We start from the raw sequence: 10,876 nt of genomic DNA, 5'->3' as shown, positions 1-10,876 counted from the left end.
TCTGACATTCCATCTGTATAATTATAATAGTTACTATTTAATTCACTAATTATTTTAATGAAGTCATGTTCACATTTATATATCTCATTAAAGTTTTTAAATAGGTCAGGTCCATTATAAGTTGTTAAATAAATAGTATCACAACTCATTCTTGCTGTATTAATTATTTGAGCTGGTTTATGATACATTACAATCATTTGAATATTATAATGTCTACCTTCAGTAAAATAATAACCTATATCCTTATTTAACCTATCACCCATATCATCAAGTACTATTACACAATTTTGAAATTTATGCATATTATTTTTTGTGATCATATTTATATCACATTTATTAAACCCAGTATAAAACTTATTAGACTCAGGATCTATCCAGTCTCTGTCAACTTTACACACTATAACTATAATTTTAGCTTGATCTTGAACTTGATCTCGATCTTGATCTTGATATTGATTTTGGACTGAGTATAATTTTAAATATTGTCTAATAAAATATGTTTTGCCTGTACCAGTTCCACCATAAACAATAGTATGTAATGGTGACTTTTCATATTCAAATCTAACTAGACTCCTATTTATAAATCCACCAAGGCTTTCTTCTAGTTTTGTATATTTACTTGGTCTTGAATCATATATTACATAACAAATTCCAATAATAATAATAATAATAAAAACTGCACTACCTGTTTCCATTTTTATATAATAAATATAGATCTGATTTAGATTTAGATTTAGACTTAGACTTAGATTTAATAAATTTATTATATAAAAATGCTCATCCTAACTTTTGAGGAATTCAATAATAAATTTAATATTGATAATAATGCCATGAGTGATATCAGAATGAAAGATATAGGTAAAGATATAAGTCTAACACCAATTGAGATTGTAATGAGAGATGATAAACCAGAAATGGTAAGTGAACCTAACTCTAACATTATTGTAAATCTACATCCAACTGAAAGTACACATTGGGTTTTAGTTATAAGAAGAGAAGGTGGTCTAACATATTACTTTGATAGTTTTGGTGTAGAAACTCCACCTTTATTTTTAGAAGAATATGTTGATCTAGGCTCTAATGAGAGAATACAACAATATGATGAATCTTATTGTGGGGCTTACTGTTTATACATGATCTATCTTATTGATAGAGGATTTAGAATTAAAAGTACTTTGAATATTCTAGTTAATCAATGTAAATATCCAGGAATATATAATGAGTGTTCTGGTTTAAGTTGTAATGTTAATCAGGGAACCTGCTTCGCAGATGATAATGTTAATGTTAATGATAATGTTATTGATAATGATAAGGTTAATGATAATGATAAAGATATTGATAGTGTTAAAGATAATGTTAATGATAAAGACAATGATCTACGAAGTAGCTTTGCTAATAATGTTAAGGATAATGATAATGATAAAGATATTAATAATGTTAAAGTTAATGTTAATGATAAAGATATTGATCTACGAAGTAGCTTTGCTAATAATGTTGATGTTAATGATAATGATAAAGATAATGATAAGGTTGATGATAATGATAATGTTAATGATAATGATAATGATAGTGTTAATGATATTGATAATGACAAAGATAATTTTATATATCTATTTGGCGAAAAACATCAAAAGGCTAAACCTAACAACAAAGAATGTCTTAGTAACAATATCTCTGTAAACATAAATGATGATGTATATTCATGGTTAAATGATGACGATATAATTACTGAAGCCGCATTCCCAGATAACTTTAGATGTATAATATCTGGTCCTAGTGAATGTGGTAAGACATTCTTATTGAAAAAACTAATTCTAGCTAGTATATACTTTGATAAGCTATACATCATTGGACCTACTGGTGAGCAGTACCATGGTATAGAAAGAATAAACCCCAAAGCAGATGTTTAATTTATTAAAGATATAAAAGATTTACCATCTCCCGATAAACTACCCAAAGACTTAAAGAAACTAATGATATTCGATGATGTTAGAGCCAAAGAACCAGTTATTAATGAATGCTTTTGTAGAGGTAGACATAATAACTGTAATATGATATATCTTAATCAAAACCTGTTTTCTCTGGATAGGCAGAGTGTTAGAGAGAACTGTAATCTATTTATTTTATTTGAACAAAGAGGTAAAGTCCCGATATCTATATATCAAGATTTTTTTAATAATATTGTAATATTGAACTTAGTTATAATGATTCTGCTAATATATGTAATAAGTTATGGAAAGAGCCTTATAATTATATTGTCATTGATATAACTAAAAATAAAAATATTAATGGTAAACTAAGAATTAATTGGGATAGGAAAATTTTATAGTTTAGTTTAAGTTAAGTCATAAAGATAAAGACTAAACTAGATCAACGAAGTTGTTACTGGTTACACCAGATGTAAAGTAAAACTTAATACATCACCATTAAAGTCTATAGGTCTTCCATGCTCATCTTTAATATGAAATTCCATATATTCTATTCTATCTTTAGTTACATTTTGATACAAGATATTAGTTGGTATAATATTTATCAAGTAACCCGGTGGTTCAGTTAGATTAAAAGTATATAGTATGTCTGTGTTATTACCATTATCTTTAGCTCCAGATATCACATTACAATGAATGTTAATAGTACTAAAACCCATAATATCAATAATTTTCTGAGATTTATATCTACCTTTTTTATAAATTATTTTTCTAAATCCTAGTAATGAGGCTATTGAGTTTTCTATATCAAAGCTGAGTGCTCCTTGTTTTATTTCCATTAAACATTTCATCGTATACTTATCAGGTTCTATTATAACATTACCATCAGTTTCTTCTTTTATTAATTCTGCTATGTCAGTTAACTCATATGCTCCCGGTGTAATAGTTGAATATAGCAATGGGATTCCTTTGTAATTATAATTAAGTATAGATGTAATGTTTGGGCTTGAGGTAGAGATAGGGTTAAGGTTAGGGTCAGAGCTAAGAGCCCGAGGGAAAGCTTCATCATGTTCTATAACAGTACTAGCATATAAGAATTGATTGTTTCTCCTATTCACATTAAACACCGAATTATAAACAGATAATCTAATTAAACCTAATTTTGTTGTATTAAGTATAGGTTCACTAAAGTTAGACTTTTCTGTTGGTTTTATCATTCTAAAGTTAAGTGTATACTCTTCTTTAGTTTTAGTTAAAGCTTCGTATATATTTTGTAGTTCATATAAAATCAAGTTGTCTGTCATTTTTTATCTAATAAAAATGGATTTTAATTTGGATACAACTTATAGTTATAATAATGATATACACAAAAGTAAGTTTATAAAATATAAACCAAACAATCTGGCAACAATGAATACGGTTAATACTAACATTAATATCATACTCAATAGAGAAGAGAATCACTTAAATTTGCGTGATTCATATCTAGAGATAGAGTTTGTTGTATCAGATGATGCTGGTGGTGTATTTGTTAATGATGCTAATATTAGATTAGTTAATTATGGTATGATGGCATTGTTTAGTTCAATTAAGCTTGAAACTAGTGGTGGTAGGACTATTGAATATATAGATCATTGTCATCCTAATCTATTGATGTATAAGTTATTAACTATTACTGGTGATGAATATGAGAAGTTTTGTTAGAAATCAGGTAAATAGAGATAGTCAACTTAAAGGTGACCATATTGCTGCACAACGAGGACATATGAATATGATGGTTAAGATGAGTGATCTATTTGGTTTCGTAAATGATTTAGAAAAGATTATATATGGTTTAGGATTTAAACTATTATTAAAAAGGAATAATAATGATAGAGCTCTATATAGAGTTAATGCTAATCCCGGTGCAGTTGCCAATGATGGTAATATAGAAATAAGAGATACATCATGGTGTGTGCCTAGTATTGATCCTAGTAATGATAATAGAATTATTGTACAGAAAGGATTAAATAAACAGAATAATGTAGACTTTAACTATTATGAAAGAAAGACATGTTATAAGAATGTACCCAATGCTACTAACTTCTTGTTTGATCTAGGTATGGAAAGTGGTATGGAAAGACCGCAATATATAATAGTTAGTTTTGATAATAATGTTAATGAACAAACTCATGATGCAAGTACATTTGATGTAATGAATGTTACTGAATGTTATTGTAAGATTGGTAGTGAGTTTTATCCCGAGGATAGAAGGAATATTAATTATGGAACCAATAATTATAATGAGGTTTTTAAAGAGATTGTTAGCTTTAATAGAGATTATAATGGGCTACCACATAATATAAAACCATATATAAATCATAGAACATTCAAAAGTAATTATAGAACATGTGTATTCGATACTAGATATCAAAGGGATCATATAGGTCCACAATCAATACAACTTAATTTTAAATTTAGTGCTGCAGTTGCAGATGTTATATGTCATGCATTAGTATTAACTAGAAAGGTTATTAGTGTTAATAGTGATGGTAATAAGATGGTTGATATAATATCATAGATATAATTTAAGTCATAGATATAATTTAAGTCATAGATATAATTTAAGTCATAGATATAATTTAAGTCATAGATATAACTCTAGCGATAATTGATAATTATAGTATAATATAGTTTTTGTTATAATTTTATACATAACCATATACTTATACTTAAACTTATAGCTAGTCAGCTCTAATTGTTACTCTTGTTAATACCTAACTATTTCTTATTAGGATTAACAAAAAACCTTTAGCATAAATAATGTCTAACTTCTTTTTATTCTCTAGAGCCAAGCCTCTAGCTTCAAGTTTAATCTTAGCCTTGGCCCTAACCTTAGGCTTAGGCTTAGGCTTAATAACAACAAAGGGATTGTACTTTTTAACTTCCATTATTTTTTATATATAGAAATGAGTCTTTTAAATAAGTTCAAAACTAATTCATATTGTCTTGGAGGTAGACATTATAGTGGTACTAATAACATAAGAGGAGCTATTACTTCAAAAGGAACTAAGATGTTAAAAGATAATTGTGTTTTATGTAGAAGGAATAAATCAATGACAGTATCTGATGCAACAATAGAAGCAGAAGGACTTAAAGATTTCTTTAAAAGTGTTGGTAAAGCTACGGTTAATTTTGGAAAGAAAGTTGCTAATAATCCAGTCAGGGCATTAGAAATAGCAAGTAAAATAGGAAGTGCAGCTGCATCTAGAAACCCTAAAGCAGCTCTAGCGGCTACACCTGATTTAATTAAATTTGCAACTACTGGTGAAGGTATAAAAGTAGTACAAAAAGGAAGAGGGTTATACTTAGGTACAAAGAAAAGACAATTGTTTTATTATGATTATGATTATATTATGTTTATTTTTATGTTTATGATTATGATTATATTATGATTATATTATGTTTATGATTATGATTATGATTATGATTATGATTATATTATGATTATATTATGTTTATGATTATTGATAAATATTAATACTAATATTTTTTTACTAAAAACATTGTTATTACTAAGCACTAATATCTTTAATCTAAAAAAATACTCAGCTGGTTTTTCTTATTCTTCTTATAATCCTCATATAACTTAACAAATTCGTTATACTCGTGATTATCTATTTTATTATCATTCATTGGTTTAGTATATAGTTATCAAACTTATCACTTATTTACTTAAAATATACATTTGTGAATACTTTATAATTTTATTTCTAATTTTAGTATTAATAGTTTTTGATAATGAACCACAAACAGTTGCTGTAGCAAAAGCTGTTGGTATAGAATACGCTAATCCTATACCTGTTAATGAAACTGATGTTGTTGTTGCAGTTGTTGCTATTGATGATAATACTATTTCTGTTATCTCAGCTATGTTAATATAATTCTTATATCTACTTAACTTCTTTTTATAGTTATTAGTTTCAGTTTCATAATAATTTCTAATATCTTTTATAATGTTAAGATTGTTGTTAAATTTATTATTAGCTTGAATCTTTTCGTTTATCAATCTCTCTGATACTGATGACAAATCTGGATATAGTAATCTCTCACTCGGTGCTGTTGGATTGGTCATTGCTTTGCTTATTTTCATTAGCAAAAATTTTTTCTATTTCTTTCATTAAATCTTCTTGGTTAAAACTATAATGCATCTCAAGTCTATCTTTCTCTTTATTATCAAGTAACTTAATTTGTAAAAGTATAGCAATTATATATTGTACTATAACACCTCTAAGAGATTTATTGTATTCTTTCATTTCTCTCAGACCGTTAGTAAACATTTCATCTAGTTGTATGTTAGTTATATTCTGATTAAACTTATTATATCAAATTCTTGCTTTAATTGATTATATTTAGAGATAGTATCTGCAGCAACTTTATTACAAAATTTAACAGTATTTCTGACTTCATTTGTTGATTCAATAAACTCATTAATTAGTTTTTCATTAACCTGTGTTTCATTTAGTTGTAATGTTTTAGTTGTAACTTTATCAAAGTCACCCTTTCTTAGTTCAGTTATGTTTCTACTTAAAATGTCTAATTTATTAGAAGAGGATAAGAAGTTATTGTCACAATATTCTTTATTAACAACATCTTTTTCATTTCTAGGAGGATGAACATTTGTAATTTTATGGGTATCCTTCATATCAATATCATCATTATCTTCTAGGCATAATCCACGAGCCTTACTTAGTGTTAAGTTGTTTGTTGATGTTGATGTTGATTTATGTTTAGCTTGATTGAATCTATTTCTTGTCATTATTTATTTTAAGAAATATATTTAATGATTCTAAACTTCTATTATTAAATTCTATTATTAGATTCAAAATCAAACTCAGATTTTAATAATTCCTGTTCGTAATATTTACCTTCTATTATCTCACCATTAATATCTCACCATTATTGTAACCTTTAGAGAAGATATTACGTTTATCTACATTTCTAACATAATCACCAACGTTAAGTTTAGGTTTAATATTCTTGAAACTAAAAGTGTATTTAACTTTATCGGGATTACTAGAAGCGTCAACTGGTGTTATATTAATTGTTGAGTGAATGTTATTGTTATATGTTACAACAGCATCATTTAATATATTTACCCAGTTACCATCACCGTTGATGAACATTGGTTTGTTTATTATGTGTAATAATGTTCTATTAAATCTCTCTATAAACACAGCCTTTAAATCACTATAAGTAGAATATAGCTCTACCCCTGAAGCGGCTTTGCCGGTTCCATATTCTTTAAGTAAAGATTTAAATGTTTTATTGTAAAACTCACTACCTCTATCTACCCATAATTTTTCTGTCTTTCTAGGTTCAGAGCCACCCTGTGGACCTTCTGATAGGATTGTTTTAAAACCATTAGTTATAGATAAACCAGATTTATTCTTTAATGGGATAGCCTATGCATATTTTGTGAATATATCTATAACTGTTAATATAAACTTATAGTTATTATTGTATTTAGTTACAGATGACTTATCAAATAAATCAGCTGACCATGTTTCATCTTTATATAATGGTATTATTCTTTGTCTTTTAAACTTTGTTATTTGAGGACTGAATACTTCTTTAGCTAGTTGTTGTTGTTGTTTTTCCATCATTATTCATTTACCATAGTTAAAAACAAAATTATCTAGTTGCTCTTGATTAATAATATTCATAGATAATAGTTGTTTAGATATATCTAGCATTTCATCATATAATCCATCATGACCGGCTTTTGTTTCTATTATTAATAATTCTAGTCTTTCTACTAAATTATTTGCGTTCCCATTTAATCCCCTGCCAAATATATCATCTCTTACCTCCATTATACGTTTTATTGTTCTATATCTAGCGCTTTTCTTATCCCCTTTTCCTAAATCATATCTAATATCCTTTAAAATCTTTTAATTTTGTTTTCATCTCCCTCAACCTTACCATCATATGTTACATTTGATTTAGTAAGAAAATCAATAAATCCTTCTGAAAACTCATATACATTATCTCTAACTAAAAATGCACCCTGCTCTAGAGTTATATCAACACCATTCATTTTATATCTCCTACTAGGTAAATCTACGAGTTCTAATTTTAATTGAGGATTAGTTTGAGCCCCCATGTCATGAAGAAGTTTGGCTGTTTTTGTATCAACTTAAACTGGTGCTATATCTTGAGTCCCCTTTAACGTTTCACCAATCTGCGAAGCAGTTTCACCAATCATCTTAGTTTGTTTATCTAACTCTTGATTTTGCCAATCTATTGCTCTTAATGTTTGTTCACCTAATGCTAGATTCCGTTCAGTGTTTGCGTTTATCTGCGAAGCAGTTTCACTGATAGTTTTAGTTAAAGGATCGAATAACTCTTCTATTTCACCATAATATTCTTGTTGTTCTAATTTATCTTCTAATCTATTTCTTCTGTTTTGTTTTTCTAGATTGTTTAATTCTATAAGTTTATCTAATTTAGTCATTTTATATGTATTGAAAAATTATAATAAGAGTAAAAAATGGATAATGAAAACAGCTTCTCTCTTAATCTAAAAAGATGTTTAGCTTGCAAAAGACGTTGTAATACTATAGATGAGTTTATTGATCATATTAAGGAACCAAATCATGATGATTTAATAATTTCAACTTATTCTAAATATGTAGATGGGGCTAAGCAGATAATAAAATTTCTAGAATATAATAAAAATTTAATAGCTGGAGCTACACTATATAAGAATACAATCATGGGAGACATTATGGAAAAATATATGGCTCAGATAATGATTTATAATATACTAACTACCAACCATATGGATGTAATGAATGAATTAGGTCTTTAATTATTTGTTATAAAAATTAGCAAAGCTCGTTATATAATATAATAGCAACTTCAATTAACTTTCTATCATCATTAATGGTTAGTTCTAGAATATTATTAACCAGTAGGTCTCTGTCTCCATCTAATGATCTGCGAAGCAGTTTCACTGATGCTTGCTGGATCTTTTTTATTAAATCTCTTTTGAATAGATATAGATTCTCATCATGAGGATAGCTTTTAATATTATTTACATAAAACCTTTTATCATCAAATATATTTAGACTAATCTTACTTGTTTTTGTTGTTGTCATGTTATCGCCAACTTTTTGTATTCTACATTCATCTACTGTTCTCTGTGTATTATTCATTAATGCATCATAATAATCTATAGCATTTCTTATTCCTTTTCACTTATTCCTTTTTCTTTAGTGTTTTTAGGATAATTTTTGAAGCTATATGTTTTGGTGGACAATGCTATCAATTCCTCAATAATCCTACTCCCCAACTCGTGCTTAAACTTGCCGGGAACTATATTATTAGTTTTTATAGGTACTTCTAAATTAGATAAGTCCATATGCTCATCACTAATTTTAACTTCACTATAACTTAATACGAAACTGTCTGTATCCATATAGTGAAGTGTTAGATCTTTGAGGGATGGTTGTAGAATATTATAGAATACATCATACATGTGTAATTTACTTAATTCTAAGATAGTAACACCTACATATACTGGAGAATCATATTCTATTTTTTCTTTGTAAATTCTATTTGGCTATAATCCCTTTATCAAGTTATATTCTTAAATGTTGGTTTACTTACACTTTTCATTATCTTTTCTTCATCATGCAAGAACTTGCTTTGAAAGAAGTTTAGAGGATTCATGCACATTCTTCCATATAATGAGTTATTCATTAATTTCCTTACATCCTTTTCTGCTTCAGTTTTAGCTGTTGCTCTTTTATTTGTATTGTTTTGTATATAATCGCTACATATATAATCTTGTTTAAATGTAATTACTTTATGTATTTTTGTTACTTTTACTCCCATCTTAACATAGAACTTTAACATCCTATAATGAACCATATATTCTGTTTTGTTGTTTTGGTCTAAGATTAATTTCTCTGTTCTTGCTTTACTTTTCTCTCTTTCTCTGCATCCCAATTCATTATCATTTATCTTTCTCTTATTGGGCATTAGTGCTAGTTGCTCTGTTCTATCTTTACAACTATTAGTATAATCAATATCACAAACTATATAGTAGCCATGATCACTATCATCTGGAGTATTTAATATTGCTTCTAGAGATGGGTTACAGCGCTCGAAGTCCTTATAAGGTAGCTTTTGCATCATTGCATAGCCTATAGGTTATTAGCATCTATGTACCAGATAGACCTATTACTTTCAATAGCGTTAATATATCTATCTCCCATTATTCCACATATACCACCTCTCTTTGCTTCAACGAAATCATCTAGCATTTGTTTATCTTGTAATGTATATAATGAAACACCGCTTGACATTAACCAACAATCAAAACTATAGCCTGGGAGACTTACATAGTGTATGGGATTGAGCTTGAATTCTTTCATGCTTAGTTTAACATATTCATTCATGCAATAGTCTAATATTTCCACATCATTCTGTAAATACTCTATAGTTAGATCTTTACCAGTTTTTTTACTGTTGTCTTTATTAAAGTTATCGACTTCTTCTTGTGTTGGTAATTTATTCGAGAGAGAAGATTTGAAGTCTTCTATTTTTAGATTACCTATAACTTTTTGGTAGCTGTCTAAGCCAAAATATTCATATGGATATAATGTTTTAGTTTTACATCCATATATCTTTGCAATTTGATCTAAAGGCATAGCTAAGAAGTTATAACTGTCTAAGAATTTGACAACTAATGCTAAACATCTTAGATTTACCAGCAGCTAGTGGTATGTTATCTACTTTTCTTTTATCATTATTCTGTTTAAAGAGTTCACTGTATAGTAGGTTGAAGTCATAGCCAGAGCCATTATGGAATATTACTGGAATGAAGTTTTGTTGTTTGTATCTCAGATTACATATTTTACATGCTGGTCCTCTATATTTACCAGTTTCATGACAATGAT

This window comes from Convolutriloba macropyga, chromosome 15 (genome assembly GCF_964194025.1).
Source record: "Convolutriloba macropyga chromosome 15, txConMacr16.3, whole genome shotgun sequence".
In the NCBI taxonomy this organism is placed as follows: domain Eukaryota; kingdom Metazoa; phylum Xenacoelomorpha; order Acoela; family Convolutidae; genus Convolutriloba; species Convolutriloba macropyga.
This window is presented reverse-complemented; position numbering follows the sequence as displayed.